The sequence below is a fragment of the Sorex fumeus genome, unplaced genomic scaffold (genome assembly GCF_029834395.1).
Source record: "Sorex fumeus unplaced genomic scaffold, SorFum_2.1 ptg000008l, whole genome shotgun sequence".
NCBI lineage: Eukaryota > Metazoa > Chordata > Mammalia > Eulipotyphla > Soricidae > Sorex > Sorex fumeus.
In genome coordinates this window covers 31,748,862-31,775,311 of record NW_026606065.1, presented here as the reverse complement: position 1 = coordinate 31,775,311, position 26,450 = coordinate 31,748,862, and the positions used below count along the sequence as shown (strand labels likewise).

General features: G+C 47.2%; 1 protein-coding gene across 9 annotated transcripts in view; it reads left to right on the top strand.

Annotated features, from left to right (window-relative positions):
* Nucleotides 1-10,419: 10,419 nt before the first annotated feature.
* Nucleotides 10,420-26,450, top strand: part of MBNL2 (muscleblind like splicing regulator 2) — a 166,513-nt gene continuing 150,482 nt past the window's right edge. For 4 of the 9 annotated variants that reach the window (XM_056109947.1, XM_056109943.1, XM_056109945.1 and 1 more), the window contains exon 1: nucleotides 10,422-10,653. The gene's annotated coding sequence lies outside the window, so the exon portion shown is untranslated. Of the gene's footprint in view, nucleotides 10,654-10,948; nucleotides 10,968-26,450 lie in introns of those variants that run through there. The other 5 variants (XM_056109942.1, XM_056109938.1, XM_056109940.1 and 2 more) reach the window with 3 other exon arrangements.

Here is a 26,450-nt window from a genome sequence, read left to right as displayed (position 1 = left end):
CCTTGTGGTACTTGGGGTACCAGATGAGATGCTGGGGATCGGACCCAGGTTGGCCGCATGCAAGGCAAACACCCTACCAGCTGTACTATTGCTAAACTATTGCTATGCCCCCTCCCCTATAGCATTTCAAATCTGGAGACTTCTCTTCTTTGTCAAAAACACCTTAGTATAAGAAGATGGAGAAGGAGCCTAGGAATGCTCATTTTCATTATTGTCAGAGGGTCAAATGATAGTGAATACAGTGATACCCCCGATAAATCTAGGGCAGTGAGGAGGGCCTATACAATACAGATCCAGTCATAGTGAAGAGAGAGAAAAGACATACTTTTTGTTCTTTTTTCCCCCTTTTTTTAAAGGGTCATGCCTGGTTTTTCTCAGTACTGAGTCCTAGCTCTGAGTTCAGTGATCACTCCTGGTGGGGCTCAGAGGACCATAATAGGTACCTGGGATTGAACCCCTGTTGGCCGCATGCAAGGCAAGCATGCTACTTGCTGTACTATCACTCCAGCACTGGTCCTTCCTTTTTATTCTTTTCATAATTCACCCTGTTCTTCTTTTTAAAAAGAAATTTAATTGTGGCACTGTGATTTATAAAGTTATGCCGAGTTGAGTTTCAGGCATGCTATGTTCCAACACCAGTGTCAGCTTCCCTCTACCCAAGTCCTCCAGTCTCTCTTGCACCCTGCAGCCTGTCACCTTTACAGGCATAGATTGTTGTGGAATTCATCATTTTCTAAAACCAACAGTCATGGACAAGTCCTCCTCCCCATGAACAGTATCAGCTTTCTCCTTGTCTTAGTGTGCTCTCTCTTTGACCTGGAGCCCCTGAACCGAGGGAGGGTTCTGCTCTTCATCCATATCACATGAACTGTTTCAGGGCTGGGAGTGCCAGGCAACTCTGCCTGGAGCAACTTTCTCCCATTTCAGATGCAAGGCAGGAAGCCCGACAGAACTTCCATACCAGTCAGAACAACTGACAGCTGATGTTGGCCAACTACTGGGAGTCTTTCCTTAGAGTTATGGTTCCCAAGCTATGGTCTGAGGTTCTCTTGGGAAATAGCAGGAAAAAAAAGTCATGCAAAGTCAGAGCACTGAAAGGAATTTAAGTGTAGTCCCATGGACCATTTTACATTTCCAGGAGCAATGCAGAAATACTCAACCTTTGTTAGACACAGTGCAAACAACAAATTCAAAGAACTGTGGTTTCAATAGTTGAGTGCTCTTACCTTCCTTTCTGTGATATAACAGATCTTGGCAAACTTAGATTTTTAGCGATTGCTAAGACAAAAGCAAGTCTCACCTACAAAAATCAATACGGAGCAAGCATGGAGTGGTGAATTGTGGTTCCAAGCTGACTTCAATTCTTGAGAAATATATTCCCAACCCAGTGGATACTGACAGTCCATTAGTAACTAATTAGGATTATTTAAGAATGAAGCAAAATGATCTTTTTCTTTTTCAAATTTTGTTTTTCTTTTCTATTCTTTCTTTTTTTAAAAAATGTTTGGACCACAACTAATGGGTTCAGGACTTACTCCTGGCTCTGCACTCAAGGATCACTCCTGCCGGTGCTTGAGGGACCAGATGAGGTATTGGGAATTGAACCTTAACCAGTCACATACAAGGGAAGCACCCTACCTGCTATACTATCACCTTGGCACCTTTTTTCCCCCAAACTTTTTGTATTTTCTTCACTTTTAAAATTTTATTATATCTTCGTTTGAAATTGTCTCTCTGGATAAGAACTGTGTGTTAAAAGTAGATAAAGGAACAAACATGATAACCTCTCAGCATTTTTTGTTATAATGCAATTTTATTCTGATAAAAATTTTTAATTGAATCATCATAAGATACGGTTGCAAAGCTTTCATGTTTGAGTATCAATCATACAATGATAAAACATCCATCCCTCCACCAGTGCACATTCTCCACCACCAATGTCCCCAGTATACCCCACCTTTCCAACCCTCCCCCTGACTCCATTTTCCCCATACTCTCTCTCTATTTTTTGGGTATTATGCTGATAACCTCTCAGTATTGTATTACTGACCATAGTGCCCAGAAAAAGAGGGGAGAATGAGAGAGAGAGAGAGGTTGCTGCTGTATAGACAGGCTTGTGTGGGCAGCAGAAGGGAAAGGGGGACATTGGTGGATTGGTGGTGAAAAACGTACAGTGGTGGAGGGGTGGGTGTTGTAACATTGAATGACTGACCCAGTCATGAACAGCCTTGTCACTGTGTATCTCATGATAATTCAAATGAAAAACAAACAAATAAATAATGTATTATCTCTTATTTTGGGGCCTCCCAAGCAGTTTTAAGAAGGCCTGAGGCAATTGTCCAGCAGCCAGATGAACAGTACAACGTTGACTGACTTGAGGCGCTGAGCAGCTTGGACCAGGTGTTACTAGGGACTAGTAGGAACATCCCAGCAACGTTCGGGGGCTGTCAGGGCTATGCCGTGCTAAGCTGAAACTTGGCCACATGCTCTGCATGTGCTCCTGACCACTGAGATGCACCCCCAGTGTGAGCTCTCCAAACAGCTATAAAGTTGTTATATACCATGCTAAACTTTGAAGTGTGTATTGCCTAATAAATGGAGCAATGACATATTCCCTCGGGTCTAACTGCACAGTGAAAGAAAGTATGAAACATCAAGAATATTCCAAACCTTCTCAGCCCTTTTCCCCAAGTCTCCGGAGACCAGGGATCATGCCCATAAGCCACCTCCTGCCAGCACCAGATAATCTTATCATTGGCCACCATCCAGATGGTATGTCCTTCTCTTCCAGAAGGGAGCAACATGATGCTTGCCATAGCCATGGCACCAGACCCTGCACCAGGCTGTTTCACTTGGGGAGCCCCAGAAGGGGGCGGTGAGAGCCCCCGCAGCTGAAAACCTCCAGAACCCAACAGCCACCTTGCTCAAGGCTGCTTCCCACACACTGGGGCTGAGCCTCATGCATGAGTAACCTTTTCCTGGACTGCGAGGCCGCAAAAAAAAGACACTCCCTACTCATTCTCTATAAGTACACCACATTTGATGGGGTTCAAATAGTAGGCAACAAATCATAGAGGGAAATATATATATATTTTTTTCATGGAGTCTATCTGTTACCGTTATCCGATGTATAGTCACGGTACTCCTCTTGTTCATCGATTTGCTCGAGCGGGCCCAGTAATGTCTCCATTGGAGACTTTGTTGCTACTGTGCTAGGCATATTGAATACGCCACGGTAGCTTGCCGGGCTCTGCCGTGCGGGTGAGATACTCTCAGTAGCTTCCTGGGCTCTCCTAGAGGGGCAGAGGAATCGAACTCGGGTTGGCCATATTGCCTGCGTGCAAGGCAAACGCCCTACTGCTGTGCTATCGCTCCAGCCCATCCTATATATATATATATATATATATATATATATATATATATATGTATTCGGTTGTGCTTTGGGACAGGGATTGGGGCTTGGGATGGAAAATCCCAAATTTGGTGGTAGGAAGGTGTAATGGTGGTGGGATTGGTGTTTGAATATTAAATGTAATCAAATATTGTGAAATACCTTATAAATTAAAAAAATTAAGAAAAAAAAGAATACCCCAGACCCCCCCCCCAAAAAAAGAAGTCTCTATCATTGTCTCTTTACTACTATTTTTGGGGATAAAAACAATACCGTTTAAAATTTTTGTTTTTTTCAGTGAGTTTGCGAGAATTCTAGAACCTAAAGATAATGATGCTGCTGATGGTAGCAGCAGGAATAGTAACACATAGCAAACACACTGGGTGTGGGCTCTGCTCGCTCTGAAGGGTTTCCCAGACATTATTTCGTTTTCATACTTTCATTCACTTCAAACTCTTTTTATTCACCTCTAACGTGTTGGTTGTCCCCCAAACTCCCCAATTCTTTTCCCACTGAACCTGTAAAGAAAATCTAGGAACCTGGTGACCTTTCTGGTAATGGATAGTCTCCATGGAAAAAAAAATTCTAAGTTTTTTTTTCCCCAGACAATCTCACAATTTTCTATTTCCTGCTGCCTTTGGAACTACCCATACATCCAGAAGAAGAGACAGAAGAAGAAAAGAAAAAGACGAGTGTTCATAGATTTTTTTTTTCCAGAACTGAGCTGAAAACCACTAGGTGACATGGATTCGGCTCTGTTCATGCTAGGCACCTGGTGGTTACAGAGACCTTTGTATGGTTTCTGCTCCTGAGGGACAGACAGCCAGGCTGATCCAGAAAGCAGTCAGAGGAGGAAAAAAAAACCACAGTAGAGAGGAGGAAAGCACAGACCAGAAATATGCTCTTGAGAGAGAAATCCTCCCTAAGATTGAATCGTCACAGCCCAGGCCCATCTGCAACTTGTCTTTCTGTCTCATTTCTCCCTGAGTGTAAACAACCTTGTCCTCCTTTCCCGCCATCGCGCCTGGAAAGTCAACACTTCCATCTGTTCTAGGACACCTATCCTTTCCCACTCGCGGGAAGACTTTGTTTCTATGGAAATCATCTCCATTTTAAACACCGTCTGAGATTACTTTTCCTTCCCCCCCCCCCCTTCAAAGGCTTGCAAGAGCCAACAAAGGAAACGATCTTGTTACTCCCGTTACTGAATTTTGCCTTTCTGCTTCTATGTTTCTCCTTTCTCAACTCTAATGTCTTTTTAATACATAGGCGACATCCATGGTCTCTATGGCCTCACTATCATTGTAATGGTTCTATGTTTTCTGGAGCAACAGTTTTGCCACTTCATTGCTAAAATTATTTTCCAGTTTAATCAGCCAGATACGCAACAACTATGAGTAAGCATCTGCTCTTGTATCACTGCATGTTGTAAGGGATGCCTGAAAGAACAAAAATGACAAGGCCACCTCTGTAACAGAGATATTCAAAGATTATAAACAAGTAAGCCAGATTTGCAGTGGACTGCAATAATCTATAACAAACAAAATGACTAAGAACAAGAGAAGAAAAGTCAGATGCTAGGGGGTCAGGGGAGATTTCTTAGAAGAGATGTATCTACTGAGTGTTGCTGGATAGAAAAGTGTTTGGGAGATGTGAATAGAATCTCAGATATATCTGACAAAGCAAAGCAAGCTCTCCTGTAGAAAGGACGTAACACAGTCTAGGTTACAGTCAGTTAAAACTGAGTAATACTGAATATGAAGTAAGAGGGATTGAGTTCAAGAGGAGTGACAAGAAGCTACACTCGGGAATTACTCAGTATATGTCTTATGAAGATCATGGGGTAGGGGAGAGAGAGGGCGACTCTATGCAAGGAATGAATTTATGGGATTTGTGCATTTCAAAGACCGCTTGGGTTAGGGTGGGATGACTGGAGTGAAAAGTGAGAGGCAAGATGGAAAAGCAGAAAGGGAGAGCACACGTGATGGTGGCGGGGACTTGAGTTAGGATGAAGGAACGAAGATGCAGGAGACAGTATAGCTGATATGATGCTTGCCTTGCATGCGGCTTACTTGGGTTCCATCTCTGGCACTGCATATAGTCCCCTGAGCCCCATCATGCCTCATATCCGAGCATGGGAGCCAGGAGTAAGCCCTGAGCACATCTGGGTATGACCTCCCCAAACCCAAAGTAATAATAATAGAGTCAGTGAATGGAAAAGATAAGATTTTATAGGATCTGAGAATATTTGGACATTGGGGAGGAGAAATATCAGCCACCAACAATACTGTTTTCAGGGCCAAAGGAAAAAAAAAACAACAACAAGAAAAAAATGACGTTTTCATTCTCTGAAATGAAAAATATAGAGAAATGTATTTCAACGTAATAATTTGGAACCTATAAAAATGAGCAGTTGCATGGTGAGACAAGAGAAAGAAAGTGAGATCTTGAATTAACCAATGTGTAGAAGGTAATTGGCAATTTCTGCTATGCAGATCTATAGGGTTCGTCTTTTAGTTTATTTGTTAATTATTTGGTGGGGAGGGATAGTTTGAGTCACTCCTTGTGATGCTTGGGATTATCTCTTGCTCTGTGCCTCAGGAATAACCCCGTGTGGTGCTTGGGTAAACTGGATACAGTGCTGGGGATGGAATCAGCCACAAGCTAGACAAGCAACTTAACCTCCTGTAATCTCCAATCCTTGTCTTTTATTTTAGTTTCTCTGGTCACCTCCTTTACTTGGATATAATTGATAATCATCTGGTTCTATGTTTTCTCAAAACACTCTCCTTCCTATTTTGGAATAAATATTAAGACCCCCCCACTCCAGAATTTCAAGTAAAAGTTTTAAATTACAGAAAGATAGATGAAGGAGAAGGGGTGATGGGAAGGAAAGAGGTGAGAAAGAGCAGGAAAAAATGGTGGGGTGTGTGTGTGTGAGGGGAATCTTTCCTGATCTGCAGTACATTGCATGGTGAAATTCATTCATTCAAAACACCATTGAGGGGCCGGAGTGATAGTACAGTGGGTAGGGCATTTGCCTTGCAGGTGGACGAACTGGGTTCGATCCCCGGCATCCCATATGGTTCCCCAAACACTTTCAGGAATAATTCCTGAGTGCAGAGTCAGGAATAACTCTTAAACATTGCTGGGTGTGACTCAAAAAGCCAAAAACACAACAAAACAAAACAAAACAAAAACAACCACAAAACACCATTGAGAACCTACCTCCCACCACCTCCTAAGTCAGGCACATTTTTAGATTGGATGCTGGAGAGGCAAAGGTGGTTTCTGATGCTGACCAACAGATTAAAAGACAAATCTTAAGAAACAATCCAAATGGATGCCTTGCCAAACCCTGTTAGGAAGATGCTTTCACATAAAATCTACCGAATTTTGCTTCTCAAAGAGTTGCTCCCGAACCAATCGCATCAGTACCACCTGGGAGCTCATTAGCAGAATGGGGTCTCAGACGCCACCCAGGAACAACCGAGCTAGGCTGAGCATGCTAACAAGCCCCGGGGGACTTGCATGCACAGTAACTTCGAGACACCCTGCTCTAGAGTGCACAGCCTCAAGAGAACCAGAGGCTGGTCTGAGCTCACCTGCAGGAGATAGAGCGGGTTGGTGGGAGAAGCGTTCCCTGAAGAAACGACTTCTGATGATGCTGGAGAGGATGGAGGGGCGGTGGCTAAGGATGCACAGATCATGCTGAGCGTCTTCATCATCCAAGGAGCAAACTCAAGGACGTCAACATGGCAGAGTAGTCAGCTCAAGCTGCCATAGCCAAATAGCCCCCTAGACTCTGTGACATCAGCGAGAGGATCTTATTTTCTCATAGTTCTACAAAGTCTGAGATCAGCAGTCTGTGTTTGGGGGAAAGCGCTGGTCATGTTTTGCAGTTCACCCCTTTCTTGACTCATTTGGCCGGGAGAGAATAGAATTCCCTCCCTGATGTCTTTTCTTCCGAAGGCTCTTGTTCCAAGAAAAGGACCTCACCCTCGTGACCTAATTACCTCCAACAAGGCCTCCTTGCCAAATTCCCTCTCTCGCTGGGCCTAAGAGCCTCAATCTAGGAATTTGGGTCAGGGGCCCACAATTCAGTTCACGGCAAACATTCTAAGCCGCCGATGAGGGGATAATCAGAATTCTTTACTGAACTATATAAGGTATATGGCAGGATCTATAGAAGACACCAGCTAGGAGTTTTGTTTCAACTGTCTGAGTGCGGGATGCTGATCTCTTGAATAAAGCTGCAAGGACAGAGACAGAGCAAAGTGAAATATTCCTAAATATTGGGCGGTTATACTTGACAGGCTCTGATAATGGATTCCATAGGCTGGTTGTTGGGGGAAGAGCCAAGAATCATTGCCAGTGTTTTAAACCTGGGCCCAGAAATGGGTGTGACATCAACGATAAAGAGAGAAATCCTGGAAGGAGCAAGTTTCTGCACATTGTTATGATCACCAAGGAGTGATGTAAAAATAACAAGAAGAACAACTCTGGTTTAGGGAGCAGCCACTGTAGGGATATGTTCCGTGGATGGTATTCATGAATTTAGAGCACACCTCTCAGCTTCTCAAAGGGCTGCATGGTCTGGTAAAAGGAAGAGTGCAGAAGAGAATCCAAGGAGATCTGCATCGAAGACAAGAGCAGGGAAGCTCACCTCTGCAGGGTAGGGGAGATTCTGAGAAGTGAAGGCAGTCAGATCTGGGGAGGGGATGGGAGATCCAGGTGTTGAAGACCTTAGCATGATTCCAGCAGAAAGGTTGTAGGAAAGCAGAGAGGGAAAAGCTGATTTAGAAAAAAAGAAAGGTCACATTATGAAGGCCTTTGGAACTCTGTACTTTGTATTTTTTATAAAGAGAATTTGAATGTGAGAGAGAATTTGAATACGAGTTGAGGAAACCTGTCTGACCACATGGGCGCTGGGAAGGCTGGTGTCCTAGAATAAGCCATTTTAATAGCATCTATATTAGCCGCATACAAGGTCAGGTTTCGGAACTAGCCCTGAGGCAAACTCAACAAGACTTCCTTTCATTGGGTTAAAAGTGGGAGAATGAATCCAACTCCATGACTGTACTTACAGGAGGGAGGGCTAGGGAAAATGGTGCTTCAAATAATCCCAGGAAGGTCAGAAAGAAGAAATTCACGTATATTTGCATGAACAAAAGTCTATTTTAAAATAAGTTCTAATTTAGTTGTCTACAAAGTTCCCTTCAATTTCCGGGGGGGGGGGGACTATGATGGGGGCTGGAGCAATAGCACAGCGGGTAGGGCATTTGCCTTGCACGCAGCCGACCCAGGTTCGATTCCCAGCATCCCGCACGGTCCCCTGAGCACTGCCATGAGTGATTCATGAGTTCAGAGTCAGGAGTAACCCCTGTGCATTGCCATGTGTGACCCAAAAAGAAAAAAAAACACTGGTGAATGAAAACCCACAGGTTAAAAACTGGTGGATGAAAACCCACAGGTTGTAGGATGGATTTACATTAAGATGACAAAAAGTCTGAACGTTGAGGATAGCAAAACACAGTATTCTGTGGAGGAAATGACCTAGCAGGCATGGTTTTTTTTCAAAAAAGAAATGCAATTGGGAAAATAAGAAATAAAAATCTTTGCTCTACTCTGATACCACTCCACCCCCCCCCCACCCCCCCCCCCCCCCCCCCCCCCCCCCCCCCCCCGCCAAATTACTGCTTTCATAGGAGGAAGAGTTATAGGAGGAAGAGTTAGTTGCCTCCAAAGAACCATGCTTTGGGTTAAACTCTTCAGAAAAATTGGGCAATGTTTCAGCTTTGCTCTAGTTATATCATCCCAATGGTTCATATTTTTAATTAAAAATGTTATGTTTAGTGAAAGGGTAGAGTTTTTTTTGTGTGTGTTTTCCAAATGCCCCAAAGTATGGAGGCATATTATGAGTGTATGTGTGTGTGTGTATAACCTTACTAACCTTCCCATTTCTCTTTTCCTGCTTCATCTCATGCAATTGCAGCTTATACCAGCACATATTTTGTGGCAGGGCCCCTGATGGGACTCCTGGGATCAGGGACTGAGGCCTTTTTATAATCATTGCTTCGTTAAGGAGGCTACGGACCCCAGTGCACGCCACAGCTAAACACTTTCAACAGCGCAGTAAACACCTAATGAACCTCAGGCAGTGATGGCACACCTAATCCCTCTCAGATTCTAGAGGACAAAAGGGGAGTGGACAGATATCAGATTGTTCAAAGTTCTCTGACTGACCTCTCCAAGGGTCTAAAAACTTAAAGGAAAGATCCATGGGCTAAGTCACTACCTCCTGCAATAATGGTGTTATAGGGAAAAATGTGTATGTGTGTGTGTGTGTGTGTGTGTGAGAGAGAGAGAGAGAGAGAGAGAGAGAGAGAGAGAGAGAGAGAGAGAGAGAGAGGAGAAAGAGAAAGAGACAGAGAGGAGAGAGCAAGAGAGAGAGATCCTGAATATGCATTTAACCAGTCCTCTTCTGTCATTTTTTTTTTTTTCACTTCTAGAGTAGACCTTGCACACTTTATCCTCTTGTTGTTGTTCTTAACAACACCTAGCTGTCTGTCTAGCTCTCTTTCATCCCAGGGAAGAATGACTTCAGCTTCCTGGACAACCTGGATGTCTTCTGTTCCCGGGGTGGTGGAGTTTTTGTTATTTTCCAAAGTATTTCTAGGGCAGGCAGCCACTCAAGCTGGGATCCAGGGGAGGGGAGGGGATGGGGTGGGTGGGTGGGTGGGTGGATGAGTGGATGGGTGGGGGTGCTGGCTGGCTGGCAGGGTGTTTCCTCGAGCTGCCCCCTCCGTCTCTGCGCTGCCAGTTCGGTGCCACTTTGTCTCGGGGGCCGTGACTGCTTTCTCGGGAGAGGGAAATTCCTCTTTCATCAGTATGGACGCACTGTTTTCACACACTGCCAGCGCCGCGTCCCTGCGTCAGTCACCCTCCGAGGGGCCCGTCGCGGCGAGCTGGGCTGACGAGCCGCGCGCCCATTGGCTGGCGGGCGCGGGGCGGGGCTTGTCGGGAGGAAGGACTGCAGCTTTACAGCAACAGAGTTTAGACTGTCTTTGCTTCATCATCTGAAGGCGAAAATTTTCCAGCTACGGGCAGAGGGCTCCCCGAGTACAATAAACAGGGAAGGAGAAGTATGTGCACGGACGTTTCTTGCCCAGGATGCAGCCGAGCAGCCCCGGCCGCCTGATTCTTCTGCCAGATGTTCTCGGGGTTACTGGAAATGGGAAAGCAAGGCTGAGCTAAACAAGGTAAGAGAATCACCCCCTCCTTCTTCTCCTCCTCCTTCTCCTTCTTCTTCGTCTTCTTCTTCTTCTCTCCACCACCACCACCACCACCACCACCACCACCACCACCACCCACCCCTCGGTTTTTTTTTTTTGAATGTTTAAAGAGTTTGCTGCAGTATTGCTGCATTCCATGCGTGTTGCTTTGGAAAGCCGGGGAAACCGGATTCCACTAATTCAAACGGGAGACTTGCACGAAGGACCCTGGACTTTTTACGTAACGTTTGCATTTGAGAAAAAGAAATGGCAAAGACTGGAATGTAAGCCGGCGGTGTGGGGTGAGGCACGAGAGACGAGTTCTTTTCCTTCTTACACCCCCCCCCCTTTTTTTTTTCACCCTTGCAAAGAATAGATCCATTGATTATTCCACGGGAACCATTTGAATTCTTAGGCGCATTTTGATCTTCTGGTTATGGAATATTTTCATCCTCACCCCCCCCCCACCCCGCAGTTCCCCCGAATAAATTAAGTTTACGTGGATCCTATTATTTGAAAACAGACTTGTAATTAAGGTGGGAGGGGGTGGAATTTTGGGAAATAACCATGGATGGAATGTGTAGCTGGGAAGAAGTTGGTTTGTTGGGAATTTAGAGCTAGCCCTGGCACTCCCAAGGCCAGGACTTTCACTGACTTTCAAAAGCACATTTTTAACAAGCTAGCCAGCGCCAGCTTCCTGACAAGTTTTCGATACTGTAGCTCCTGTTTACATTTCTTTTCCTCGGTATGTCTGAGTCTTTTGTTTCCTGCTTAAAAGTGGAACCATTATATTCAAAAGTAAAGCTGGGTTAATAATGCTTACTGCAATTATCTGATCTTTATGCATTTTTAATGAGAACACACAGCCAGCAGAATAATTTAATGAGGGCAGGCCAGCTTGGAAAGCTGTGTTTTCACTGTGCCGAACCCTATCAACTTTCTTGCCGAGAAGCAGCCGTTAGAAAATGATGGGGGAGATTTATTTTTAACACACTCGGCCCAGGAGAAGGAAAGGATAGATTTGTGGAAGAATTCTTTCTGCCCTTTTATCCGTTTTAAATTTCTGCCAGGCATGAGGAAATGGTGTTTTTTTTTTTTCTCCTTAGGCCTCGGAAGCATGTGTTTACAATAAATGTGTAACATTTTTAGAATAGTTAGCAAGCACTGAAGCGGAGAGGGGGGAAAAAAATCGGGGAATGTTCTTCCAGAAACGTTACTGTCCTTTGGAAAAGATAAAGGTTAAGTAGCACGGGAGCCGCGGATTGTATCATGTGGGCATTTGGAGGAAAAATAAAGTCTCTCGATATAAAAATAAATCAGTTGAGTGACTGGAGCTCGCCTGCCTGTTTGGCGAGCAGGGGCCGTAGAAATCCCCACTTAAAAAGCAGGGCAATGCCACGTCGATCCTTCTAGACCCACTGCTTTTACTCTCAAGGAGAAGTGCAGGACACTAGCCCAGAACTTCTGACGTCATCTCCCAACTATTTCTGCTGGGTGTTCTTTTATTCGGGCTCACGGAGAGGAATATTTCTCTCTGTCCTGGCCGGGGACATTTCTAACTCCCACTTGGCCGCCCTCCCTCCCTCCCTTCCCTCCCTTCCCTCCCTTTGGAAATCCTGCGCGCAGCTCACGCATAAATAGGGCATCTTTGCTGCTACCTGCCTGCCTGCAGCCTGGGGGCCGGGTGGGAGCCGGATTTCTGCGGGGGGTCTGGTCTGGAGGTGCGGGATGGAAGGCCTGCACAGCGCGGTCAGCTCTGGTCTGACCCCACCTCCCACCTCCCAGCTCCTGGGGTGCAGCCGGAGAATTCCCCCCCCCCAACACAAACACACCCCGGTTGAGCCCTGGAGGACCCCTTTTTCTCCCCCACCTCTCTCTGGCCACTATTTGGAGCCCAGGTTGTGTCTCTTATTAAGTTCATGGGCTGGTCGTGCTGGGGGGGTGGGGGGTGGGGAAACAGCTGCTGTTGTATCCAGAGCACCGTATCCTGCAGATGGCCCAGAGGAGGAAGTCCAGTACTGCAGGAAGTGCGCCCCATCTCCCAAGTGGCCCCCCGAGGCTCGGCCCACAGACCAGGGGGAGGTTGGTGTTTTTTTTTTAATTCCCCCCCCCTCCCCCGTTGTTGTTTTTAATCTAGAGCCCTGGATAAAAAAAAAGCTGCCCCGAGAACATACTAACTAGAGTTGCTGGGAGTTCCCATTTCTACTCCGGTCTGCCTGCGGATGACCCTCGCGGCTCAGAGCAAAGCGCCAAGCTCAATTCTTCTCTCTCCTAATGAGTCCGATAACATTGGCGACACTACTGGACAGTCCGAGTTGTAGTATTCGAGAAGGTTTGGGGTGGGGGGGGTTGTCCTCCGCTACCCCCCACCAAGTTGTTTGTCTTTTTGCACAAAGAAGTCTTTTAAAGTACAAAGGGAGAAAACCTCAGTGTTAACGAAACTGTTTGTTAGTAGGTGTCTTAGGGAACTGGGATGGGAAAGTCCTATGTGCAAAAACCCTGCGCTCCGCTTTGGACTTCGGTCGATTTTTCTCAGCGATTGATCCTTAGGTCAACAAATAAAATTTCCAAGGAGATCAGGGCACTGCCTCCTGCATCTTCTCGGTGGATCTTGTGCCAGGCTGTGCAAACTAGACTATTTTCAGATAGAGGCCTGGTAGAGCTCAAAGCCGTAGGTGCTATATTTTGCTTTTGACTTTTGTATTGGATTTGTGAAAGTGGAGTAAGAGAGCTCATGGAAGGGGAAAGCAGGAAAAGAGGCTTGCGAAATAGACTGGTTAGACAGCTTTACTGGTTAACAGCCTTCTGCTCTCTGCTAGTTGTTTTAATTTGCTGTTGCCATGGTAAAAACAAATCAATATCACATGGCCACCAGCCAGTCCCTCGCTGAGTCCGGGATTGCCGAGTGCCATAGAAATTCAAGATCAGGTACTCAAGATTCCAAGCAAGAATTAGGCAGAGGAGGGTTGAGCGCCAGCCAGCCTCGGAGAAGTATGTGTGCTTCTCTGGGGCTCAGCCTGGTACTCGTTTTCTCTGCCTCTTTTTTCTGGACTCTCCTGCTGGGAACAAGAATACGAGGGCAAAGAGGCCTATTGATTTGTTTACAGTTTCTGAAATGACCAAAGCTCTGATCCACAGCCAAGTCAGGGTGGCAGCCTTGTGGGGTGAAGGATGCTCATTAATGAAAAGGTGGTACTGGCCTTTACTGTGGGGGGAAACGTTGTTGGTTGTTGAAAATGGACTTGGAGGTCCCAGCATCCAGGTCAGATATAGTTGCTGGCATCATGTCAGGAAGAGCCAAGCGAAGGACTCTGGGGAGCGAGTGGGCAATGGAGATGACGGGGTGTTTCCGACAGAGAGAAGGGGGGAGGGAGGGGGGAGAGAGAGGGAGAAAACAGCCGAGTCAGCAAGTCGCAAAGTCAAGGGTGAGTCCAAAGTCAGGCCTTTGGAAGCAGGAGATATTCTGGGGCTGAACAGGGCAAAGAACACTGAAATCTTTGCAGGCAATAGGCCTGTGGCCCAACCCCCAGGTTTGCCCAGGCATGGAGGAAGTGACTGGAAACAACTACGAAGGTGCCCTGGGTTTCTGGAATGGGGGTGGGGGGAGGGATCAGACTGGAGCAGATGCGACTGGCTGGCGGAGGGACCTTGATGAGAAAGATCGCTTTGGTTTCTCCACGAAGAATGAGACAGAAACAACTTAACGGGCTTTGTAAATTTGTTACAATACTGGTTGTTTTCGCCTTCTTCCAGTATTTGGCTCTGCACAGTGGTTGTTTGTGTTTATTTGGTTTTTTTTTCATGGGGGGCACAGTTTGCCGCAGCTGGGATCTTTGGGGAGAGGATGGTGCCCAGGGGTCCAGGCCTGGTATAGCTAAGCTAGTCTGGTGCTTGGCTGAGATTGGAAGCAGGTGTGAAAGGTAAGGCAGGAGGAGGAGGAGGAGGAGGGAGAGTTGGGGTATGAATGGAAGCTCTGAAGGTGTGCCCCCATCACTTGGCAGACTTGCTGCGGGAGCAAAGTAGACACCCCAGTTGTACTTTAGCGTGGACAAAGGGCTGCATTGTCTGGGAGATCCTGGTCAGTATATTCCATCAATCCATCAACAAGTGTTTATTAAACACCTCTTGGGTTCCCTGGCTTTTGCTATTTGGCCAGAACAAGGCAATTACCTAATATCTCCCTGAGTGTGTGTGTGTGTGTGCAAAAGACAGGGCAGTAAAGAAAAGTGATGCAAAATTATAAGTTTCAGACTTGGATAATAATCATGGTATCGGCGGGCAGGAATTTAACATTGTCAAGGCTCCGATTAATTGCAGGCGTCAGGCAGTCTTGGTGTGTGTGGGGGAGGCGGGAGGATTAAGGGAAGGCATGGCGACTATTTTTTTTTTTAAATATCTATTTGACTGTCCTCGGCTCCTAGTTCTCAGTGTATAAGCGCGATCTCAAACACATCTGTAGATGGAAGGTGAGCGCGGGGCCTCTGGAAAACGCCCTAGATCCAAGCTGAGAGACACCATCCGGGCACATGAAATTCAACCCTAATGTCTCAGGAACGTGGGACGTGGGGTGGGAGTCATCGCAAAAAAAAAAAATTAGATTTCCCCCACATTTGAGCCTGGGTGCTGCGGTGCTTGCGAAGACCCCATGCAGTTATCTCACTGTTCGCCAGTTCTGCAAGAAAACTTAGCGTGTTTTATTTATCCTTCAGGAGCTGGAGGATAACCCCTCCCCATCCCCCCATCTCCCCAGCCGTCTCCCAGTCCACCTTTTAGACATTTTTGCCTCTTTCCCTCCCCACCCTTCCCCAAAGTAGAATTCCTTTGGGAAAGTGAGCTCCCTTTTTAAACCCCTCGAGTTTGTGTTTTGTTTTTCTAAGCTCCCACCTGACGAGTGAGTTCGGGGGCTGGCAGACGAGTCGCCAGGTAAGGGGCCCGTTTTAGGGGGCCAACGGGAGAGCGAGCATTAGCCAGGCTCCAAGAATGCTTCAGAGGGATGGGTCTCGGCAGGCAGACGGGGAGGTTCGGAGGTTTGCAAGGAGCCGGGACCGAGGCCGGGTGCTGCTGCGGGGGAGTTGGAGGGAGGGAGGGATGGGGTGTGGAGAGGGGTGCTGGGGAGAGGGGAAGCCAGTTTGCTGGCAGCCAGGATGTTGAAAAATGCTGGGGTCTCCGTGCAAAGCCATCGGTAATCCACAAACACCCGCAACAAGGGATTTACAAACAAGATAAGAATAGGTCCCCACATGGAGATCTGCTGCAGAATTAACATATGTATTGGTCCTTGGTCCACTTAAAAAACTGGCTTTGGCCGACTTTTATCTCAATTAACTGCTTCAATGGGGTTAAACCCCTGACCCCGCACACTCTTGGCCAGGAGAAGAGTTCAGCCCTTGGGTGGGATTTGGGAACTTGAATTCCACCCCCACCCCCAGGGGGTCTGTGTACTTGTCCTTTGAAGAACAGGGGAAACTTCCCAGTTGCTCCTGGGCACCCTTAGGTGTGTGCAGGCCCAGCAGTGGTCTTGGGTGAGTGCGTTTCTAAGCCTGGACTCAAAGCCTGGGGGACTTTAGGACCTTTAGGCCCAGTGCAGCCTCGATGAAGCAAGGTGGGTTTGGCTGTGGATGGCAGCTGCTGCTTCTAGAACTGGATGTTCTTCAGGGGTGTAAAGGCCCTAAAAGGGGGTGGGGGGAAGTGGAGGGGCAGGAAGGGTGGGAAAGGGCGGGCAGATCCAAAGTTGATAATGAAATCAAAATGCAACCTATTGCTTAAGGCACCTCAGAACATCTCACGGTGCTGTAGGGAAGGGACCAGCGGGTATTGTAGTGGACATCTCTGCACAGGAACCTCAGCATCTGAACCTTAGGAGAGACCCTCACACAGTTAATATTGTCCTCACGGAGTTCCTGGAGGCAGAGGAGGGAGTGCAGGGAGGTTCGGTGACACATGTGTGATCCCCCTTGGAGCTCAGCCCCTTTGCACCCCACCCCCACCCCCCTGGATCTCACAAAGAGGCGAAATGGTATTTTCAACTGAGCAAGCACAATGAAGAAAATAAAAATAATTTGTGGACGAAAAGAAAAAAGTCCAAGTGAGGAGGTCAATTATTTACATGGTATAAATAATATTTGGGGGGGGGGGTTGGGGTTGCGTAATTGTGAGAATGTCTTCTGTGTCTGTCAATCAATATTTAAGCTTGATCGTTACTTCTGATGGTTAAAGCACCATCCTTGACCCTATTTTATAAATTACTGAGTTTGAGAGAGGTTCAGAAACGTGCTAAAAAGTGCACCCGTCTAAAATAAGATAAGTTGGGGCTGGAGCAATAGTACAGCAGGGAGGGCGTTTGCTTTGCATTTGGCTGATGTGGATCCCCAGCATCCTATATGGTCCCCTAGTACCACCAGGAGTAACTCCTGAGTACAGAGCCAGGAGTAGTCCCTGAGCATCCCAGGTATGAACTCTTCCCCCCCCCCCCAAAAAAATACAATAAAATAGGGTAAACTGAGGTCTCCACATGGTAGGAAACTGTTAACAGTCATTCTATGAGCTCCATCCTTTTTTGGGGGGGAGGGAGGTGTTGGAAGGGACACTCCACTGTGCTTAGGGCCTACCCCTGGCTTTGCACTCAGAGATCATTGCTAGTGAGGCTGAGGGACTATATAGGGGGTTGGGGATTGAGCTTTGGTTACTGTGTGCAAGGCAGGTGTCCTCCACACTGAATTGTCTCTCCAGTCCCAGATAGTCTTGAAATGAAATTATTCGGCAACTTGTCATGGAGCTTTCTTATAATGGATGTTGCCTAGAGGAGAGCCCAGCCCAAGCAATTTTTGGGAAGACAGTAATGTTTTTAATTATGATATCGAGTTATTTTAAAAATCTATGTGTTCCTGGCATCTTAGACACAAACTTCAATTCATCAGCTAAAACATACCGGGGAAGCAAATATTCTATCAGTGATTTACTACTTGTAAGTTTAAAAGCTCAGAAAAACAGAGGTCCTTTTGGACTGGTGTCACACACACTTTGAGTTGTAAATGGATGAATTTTTGTCTAGATCAGTGTTTCTAAATTGTGATGGCTACACCCCGAACCTACAGTAGAAATGGTCCACTAAGTAAGGCCAAGACTTGGTTGAACTTACATCTTTTGGGGGACAGGGAGCTAGGGAAGGAGGTTTGGGTCAACCCAGCAGTACTTTAGGGGTTGGTCCTGGCTCTTCAAATCTTTGCTCAGTAATCACTCCTGGCGGTGCTAGGGGGACACTGTGTGGTGTCAAGAATTGAAATGAAGCAAGACATGCACCTTAACCCTTCTTTTATATCGCTGTCCTAGTTGAATGTGTATCTTATGTATTATTTAACTCATATTCTTCCTGTGTGTTTGATCATTTCCACCCCTGGCATTGATATGCACGTGTAGCTGGCACTCACTGACACCTAGCACACTAGTCTTCTAATGGTAGTTCCTGCTTAAAAGTGTTTTCTGACGGGGTATGTGACCAAAACATCTGGAGAGGACCGTAGTCAAAATCAGAAAGGTCAGTGAGGAAAGGAGAAACAGCCAAACGCCATGTGTTAGCATGGGCAGAAAGTGCTGGAGAGCAGAGGGTTGTGGGAAGGGCCATTCGAATGGGGACGGTCCCAATGGAGAAGAGTGGATAGCCGTCGGGTGGAGTTTGCTTTCATGACCTGGAACAGCACGTCCAGTGCGTTGTAAGGATGCCGCTGGGAAACGGTCAGACAGGCTTAGAGGTTAGAAATTTTGTGGCAAGTCATGCCACAAGCCAGAAACCATTTGCAGTATTGCAGACATGAGGGGGAAAGGAGTTGGATTGCAAAACACAGGGAGAGGATCAAGGAGAAAGGGAGAATCCAAAAGGCAGTTTGAAGGGAAAAAATTATAACAGACGCTAGGGAGAATTTAGAGTCTGCAAAATGATATCGGCGCACCTCACAGGAGAGCTTTTCAGGGAACTCTGGGGGAAGCTGAGAAGATGGGGCCTGTCGGTGGGAAGGGGTTTGTGCAGGAGGGGGATGCGGTGAGTTTAGAGCTCTGGCTTTCTTCGCTGAGGCTGAGGCATCACATGGGTTGTCTCAGACACTTGGAAATGCGGAACTGGGGAGTGCAAGTGCCAACTGCTACACACCTGCATTGAAGCCGTGGATGGAAGCATGCGGCTGGATGCTTGTGACCTCTAGAAAGATGGGGGCATTTATGGAGAGGGCAGGTGGCCAGGGGCGAGCTTTGGGGAAGACTGCCAGGGACCTCGAAGAGAATTCTAGCGAGCAAAGTTTCAGTATAAATAGCCCCAGAGGAGCAAAATTGTCAAGCAGAGATGAGTAAGCAGGCCTGTGATGTGCCATCTCAGTGACTCCCGTGGATGACAGTGCATTCTTGTCCCCAATGAGGTTACCCGCTTTGACCAGAGCCCCACACCATGGTCCTCTCAGAAGCTAGTATAGGTCATGGTCGTGGCTCGAGCCACAGAATATTGGATTGACAAGGAGACCCATTTAACTATAGCTTGTTTATACCCAGTTAACTTTGAGATTATAGACCTTCACAGTGACTGGAAACAAATATTGAAAACCAGCCATTGTCAAATACTAAATATTTCTGACTTAGTACCTCAGAATATACTATGTGTGTGTGTGTGTGTGTGTGTGTGTGTATGTGTGTGTGTGAAGATGAGGATATGAATTCTAGAGTGATTTGAACTATCATTGGGTATCAGTCATGCAATTCCCAATGACTCAGGGATTCAGGAACTCCGTGGATGTAGCAAGAGTTGACTGAACCTAGGTTAAGATTAAGCCTAATCCAGTCTTTTCCTTTTCAATATTAAAAAAATTTTATTATTTTATTGTATGTTTGTGGGTCATATCTGGTGGCATTCAGAGGTCACCCCTGGCAGTGCTTAGGGACCCTGCGAGGGATCAAAGCAGGGTCAGCCACAAGCAAGGCAAATGCCTTCACCCCTAACTCTCTGGCCCAGACCTAATTATTTTAAGAATTGATAATGACTCTGAAACTAAGAAATGCCTTTTGAGGTTGTCTAAAGTGAGGACATTTTTTTCTCACACTGGCTCACATATCTAGATCCACGAGAACTGTCTATTTGGATTCTATGAGCAGGGACTAAATTTTCTTCCTTGTTTTTTTGGGGGGTGGTTCAGGTATAGCTGGTGAGGCTTGGGGTTTATTCCTGGCCCTACTCAGGGATCACTGTTGGTGGGCTTGGAGGACCATATGGGCTACCAGGAACTGAACCCAGGTCAGCCACATGCAAGGCAAGTTCCCTACCTGCTGTACTCTGGCTGTGTTCCAAGCTGAGCTGCCTTTTCCCGTGAGCCCGCCTGGCTGTCTTCTCCTTGGACACAAATTCTTTCCCATCCCTGAGAAAAGTGCTCGCAGCCTCTGGGGAGGACCAGCCTGTTTGTTTATGTGTCTGCTCTGCTCCCACAAGACTTTCACCTCGGAATATGTCTTCTCACTTGCCTAATCTTTTGCCCTCTGGCTGGTGGTCAGCGCTGGAGCCTGAGAGTCTGGCTTTCTGCTCAGCCCTCCAGCCTCCAGGGGGTCCATGCAGGAAACAGGACACACTCAGCATTTCCCTGTAAGAGGTACACATTGCCTGTCTTGTGTCTGCCTCCACCAATGCAGAGTAGAGAGGACCTGTTACTGGCAGTTACAAGGACCCTTGTTCTATGCAATTAGAATGTTCTTGTAGCCTGTGTCAGGGCAGAGTAAGAGGGCCAGGCACTCTCTCTAAGGTAATCGGTGCAGTGAAACATCCTAGGCTGGTCCTACCTCTTCCTACATGCCCAGCCATCTCCTCTCTTCCATTTCCACCGGGCACCTCTCTTTCCTAGTCAGGAACCCAGCTTAAGTGAAGATAGAATGTGGGGTTGAAGCGATAGTACAGTGGAGGGAAGGAGGGACTTTAAAGTTGCCTTGCATGCGGCCAACCTGGGTTCTGATTCCAGGCATCCCATAGGGGCCCCCAATCCCTCCCAGGAGTAATCCCTGAGACAGATTCAGAGTAAGCCCTGAGTACCACCATATGTGACCCCAAAACAAAACAAAACAAAAAAGTAATGAACTCATTTTGTCCACATAACAGATGGCAGGGATTCTGCACCTTTTCATTCCACCTCTGAGGGAGGAAGGAAGGGAACATGCTAGACTGAGCTCATGCAGTGCCTTCTTGGGGCTAAGCTTCTGCTTTGATGCAGTTCAGCTTTCTGACACTAGGAAACGGAAGCAGGGAGGCGGAGGTCCTTGCCAAGGTCACAGGCTGGCAAGCGACAGAGCAAGACGGGTGGCCTCCCAGCTCTCGGCCTGTCCCAGCTGGGGTTGGCATAGAAAACCTCTTCTCGACTGTGGACTGTTTGCAGGATTCCTTGACCAGTTGAGTGGGCAGCACCTGCTCGGGAAGGAGTGCCAGCCTGCTGTGGCTCTGCCCCTGTTTTCCTGATGACTATGATGATGGAAGCACCTGGAAAAGTGTGGGGTGGAGTGGTAGAACAACTCCATTGTCTGTTGTGATGTGTTGGCCTTGACCTTGCTCTCTGTTGCTCTCTCTCTTCCTCCTCTCTCTCTCTTTGTGTGTGTGAGAGGGGGAGAGAGAGAGAGAGAGAGAGAGAGAGAGAGAGAGAGAGAGAGAGAGAGAGAGAGAGAGAGAGAAAGAGAGCCTAAAGATACAGGTGCACCTTAAGTAGACAGCATCACAAAGCAGGAAACATTAGCTGCTAACAGATGTAAGGGCTCCTTCTTAGCTACAAGACCAGCCCAGCAGTGAGATGTTGGCTGGTGCTGTGGCTTTGCCAACCTGACAGGAATTCCTCGAAATCCCTTCTCTTCCCTCCACTCCCTTGCAGGCGAAGCTAGGGTGTTCTCCACTGACTGGAGTCAGCTCCTGGCTGAGCCCTGGGTTTCTCTATGCCCCGCTCTGCCAAGGCTGTACCAGGCTCTGTGATGGGTGTTTCTGAGGGGGGGAGTTGCTTCTCACACCTGATTCAGAGCTTGGGAGAAAGGACTATTCATTGGCCCCCTTCAGAAGCCCCTCATTTGAACCCTGAGGTATCAGCTTCCTGGCCACCACCCCAAAGACTGTCCCCTCAGGAAACCAAACAAACCCTATCTCTAGAGTTTCCCTGTTTCTTTTCTTTAAAGTCCCCTGTTGCAACCAGGCTGCAATTAAGAGGCAGGATCAAAGGGACTGACTGCCACTGGCTGCTGGGACCCATGGGGGAGAGGTTTGGTCTCTTTTAACTCTTCACTGCCCAGGACCTGTTCTCCCAGCCACAGCTTTGTTCCTGGGGTGCTCAGGTAGCAAAAAAGGTGTGAGCTGGAGGAGCACTTGGAGGGATTCAGATGACCTTGGGCTCTGAGGTCCACTCACCCATAAAACCACAAGCCGAAGATGAGAGTTGGGGACCCCAACTTGGAAAAAAAAATCAAAATTTTTTTGAGCATTTTTTTCTTTTTTCATGTTTCTGTATTAGGGACTACTCGGGTCTTAATGCTTGGGGGGGTCACACCATATGATGATGGGGACCAAAGTCTGGTCTTCTGTGTGAAAAAGCTGCAGCCCAACCTCTGAACCTCACGCCGTGCTTCTAGCACTTTAATTCCCTGATATCAGTAGTTTCTAGGAGCTGCTGGCTCACCTGTTGTCTCCTGAATGCCTTCTTGGGCAGACATGGACCAGTCCTCTCTCTCTCCTTCAGCCCTTGGCCCTTGCTTAGGAAGGAGTGACCCCATCCCAGTCCAGTACCCTCTTACAAGCAGGTGAACCCCTTTCATTTTTTTTTAATTACAGTAGCCAGATTTGCCCAACATGGAACATGAGCAGCTTTGATCTCTCTTATTCTGGTTAGTTTTTAGTCGGGTTTTTGCTTGATTTGGAGGCTACATCCAGCAGTGCTTGGGGTGCTCGAAGCTGGGCGTAGGAACTGGAGCAGTTGCCCAGTGGGCAGGGCATTTGCTTTGCATGCGGCCGACCCGGTTTCGATTCCCAGCATCCCATATGGTCGATACCCCGAGCACCGCCAGGAATAATTCCTGAGCACAGAGCCAGGAGGAACCTCTGTACCCCTGTGCATTGCTGGGTATGACCCAAAAAAAGCAAAAAAAATAAATAAATAAATAAAAGAAGAAGAAGCTGGGCCTACTACATGCAAACTCCAGCCCTGTAGTCAGCTCTGCTGGAGAGAGAAAAAGCTTTTAAACAAAGCTTTTTCTTGAGCTTTGTTTAAAAATTGAAGAACAGGGGAGAAAAGCTAATTTGGGGGGGGGGCAGCTGGAGTGATAGCACAGCAGGTAGGGCGTTTGCCTTGCACATGGCCGACCCGGGTTCGATTCCCAACATCCCATATGGTCCCCTGAGCACCACCAGGAGTAATTCCTGAGTGCAGAGCCAGGAGTAACCCCTGAGCATCGCTGGATATGACCCAAAAAGAAAAAAAAAAAAGCTAATGGGGAGAGGTGAGATGGGGATGGACCTATGTTTTCCCAAGCTGCGTGGAGTACTTAGAACCTGGTTTTAATCACAACAGTAAGGTTTGGGAGTCTCCAGAAATATCTGAGACTTGTTACTGGACTTGACTTGTAAACCTCCCATAATATGAGAAATTAATAATAGATTCATATCAGTAGGTATGAATTTACGTAGGTAGATCTATATGTATGCCTGTAGGTGACTACGGATGTAGGTTTGTTATGTACTTGTACATATATCAATTTTGATGGATTCCTGTAAAGAGCTAGTTTGAGGTGCATGTTTACAAACAGATGAAAATATATATTACACAGCTCGAGAGAGATTCAGGTTAGGACACAGGCAGGTAGAGATGGAGGGGTGGACAGATGGGCTCCATAGCATCCGAGGACCACCGGAGGCAGTTTGTAGAGGTCACACAGTGGTTTTGTGGACTTGGTTTTGTTTTCACTTCGGGACTCCACAGAAGGGGGATGTTTTTGGCAGCAGTGGTGTGTGGCTTTTGTCTACTGGTGTTGCTCAGCAGAGTCCCCAGCAGTTTTGAGAGATGCTCCGCCATCCGCACATGCCAAGGTCACTGAAGGAACTAATTAATCCGGGGCCCGTCAGCGCTCGGCGGCAGTAACCTGCCTTTCCTTCCTCGGAGGGAGAAGCCAGGAAGGATTTTCTCTCTCAGTTCCGCCCAGGTCTACTCTGGGGCGACCTGAGCAAACAAAGAGGGGCTGAGGGCTAGTAAACCATTTCCCCATCCTGGCTGGCTCGGCCTCCAGACAAAGCCTGTTGTAAAGCTTTCCGACTCGCACTGGGGTGAGCCTGCTCATTTTTCTTCGGAAAATTCCCGGGTTGATATTTAACCAAAAGATCTCCAAGTCCCTCTCTGCTTTCCCACAAACTCGGCCTCTGGTAGAAGGGAAAAAAAAAGAGGAAGAAAGAAAGAAGGAAAGAAGGGAAGGTCTTTCACTACCAGCTTTATGGAAGCCCTGTGAGGCAACTTACTCAGCTGTGCTGAACATTGGCCTTTCTCAGAAAAACTGGAAATTTTCAATCTGACCACAAAGAAACAAAAATTTCTCCTGTCCTGTCCCCTACCCGTCAGGATAAAATTGATGTTGTCTCTCTCAGACCACACTAAATAATTGATCAGGGACAGTGCGAGGAAACGTTGAGGGCCCAGAGCCCAGTCTGGGAAGCTGGAAAGTGTTGTCAGTCCCATTGCTGGCCGGTTGTTGGTCCTACTGTTAGCCCTGTTGTTGGCCTGTTGCTGGGCCTATTGTTTGCCTGTTGTTGGTCCTGTTGCTGGTCCTGTTGTTGGTCTGTTGTTGGCCCGTTACCGGGTCTGTTGTTGATTTGTTGGTTCTGTTGCTGGTCCTATTGTTGGGCCTGATGTTGGTCCTATTGTTGGCCTTTTGTTAGCCTCTTGCTGGTGTAGTTGCTGGCCTCGTTACTGGTCCTATTGTTGGTCCTGTTGCTGGTCCAATTGTTGGCCTGTTGTTGGCTTATTGTTGGTCCTGTTGTTAGTAACTGCTAAGTCCCCTCTCCTCTTCAGCAGATAAGCCTTGGGTCTTGAGTTAATCATTCTACTGCTGTGTGAGTTTTTAGCTTATGTTGTGATCTCCTCCTTCCAGCTTGATAGTTATAGCTCAGAAAGCCCCAGTGGCATGCTGGCACAGCCTGTGTTGCTGTGCTGGGGAGGGGACTCCAGGACTGTGTACCCCCACCCCTTACTTGGAGACTCCCCTTAGCTCTGTGATTCCCCGGACTCTGAAAGTAGGCAAGTTCGTTGCCCATGTCCTTGTGGCAGTAGCCAGCAGATCCCAGAGTTGGGTTTAAGAGGCTGTGCGTCTTGCTCACTGCTTGAAAAGTAGGAAAAAAAAAAACCACACAAATCAAAACCATATGTTCTGTTCGGCTCCAGGCTGCTGAGCCGCAGCCTGTGGTGAAATGACACCCGTGGACCATCCACGTGTATGAGGGCTGCAGACCAGGCAGTGGCCTGCTCGGCTGAGGCCCGTGGCGAGGGCCGATTCTGTTTGCTTCCTTTGCAATATGGCAGTTGGCTGGACTCCTTCCAGCGCCTAATGGGGGAAGCAGAACGAAACTGCATTTACTGACTTATTTCCCTCCTTCACATATTCCTTCTTTCCCTCACATGATCGGGATTGAAAATTAGAAACACTTTTCTCCTACACACAAAATTGCTCCCTCTCACACACTTAAAAATCACCCCTCCACCACCCTGCTTTGAAATGGCAATTGCTCTCTGCAAAGGCGCCTCGAAGAAGCCAGTCTGCGCTGGGCAAAGCATCTCAGGGTTCATGTAAAAGGGAACCAGCCAGTTGGAGGGAGGGGTCGGTTAAGGACTGGGATTGGCCTTGGCAGCAGGGCAGGGCCTTGGGGGCAAAGGGAACCCCAGAGACTTTTCCAGGATGCTAAAATCCTATTTCTCGGTCTGGGTATGGGTTGTGCAGATATACCCACTTTACGAAAATCTGCTATGTAGGACTCTTCAGATAGTGCTCTTTCCTGTCTCAAATCAGATTTCAAAAACTGGGCCTGACAGAGACTATGCACTTTGCATGTAAGAGTCCCAGATTTGCTCCCCAACATCACATGGTTGGTCCTATTGGGAATGACTCTTAAAAGACTTGAGAGCCAGAAATATCCCCTTTAAAGGTGACTCCCAAATGAAAGAAGCTTAAAACTCAATTTAAAAAATAAAGCTGGCCACCTAATGGTATTACAGATTCAATTAGGGGATGTGTGTAGGGGCAAGAGCGATAGTACAGCTGGTTAGGCTTTTATCTTGCACATGGGTGACCCAGGTTCAATCCCCAGCACCCCATATGGTTCCCCAAGCACTGCCAGGAATACTTCCTGAGTGCAGAACCAAGAGCAACCCCTGAGCATCACTGGGTGTGACCCAAAAAGAAAAAATAAATAGATGGGGGGGATAGGGGGTGGGAGGGATACTGGGATCCATGGTGGTGGGAAATGGGCACTGGTGGAGGGATGGGTATTTTTGATCATTGTATAATTGGAACCCAAGCACAAAAATTTGTAAGTCTACAACTGTACCTCATGATGTCTCACTAATAAAAATTTTTTTAAAAATGGAAAAAAAATTAAAGTAAAAAAAAAGCAAAAATAAATAAATAAATGAAATGAAATGAAATTAGGGGATGTCTGTGGGAAGGTGTCGTTATTTGATGCTTGAAGCTTGTCTCCCTCGCCAGGCCTGCTCGTTATGGCCTCTGCTGTAGGACCCCATCCTCACTTCTAATGAAAA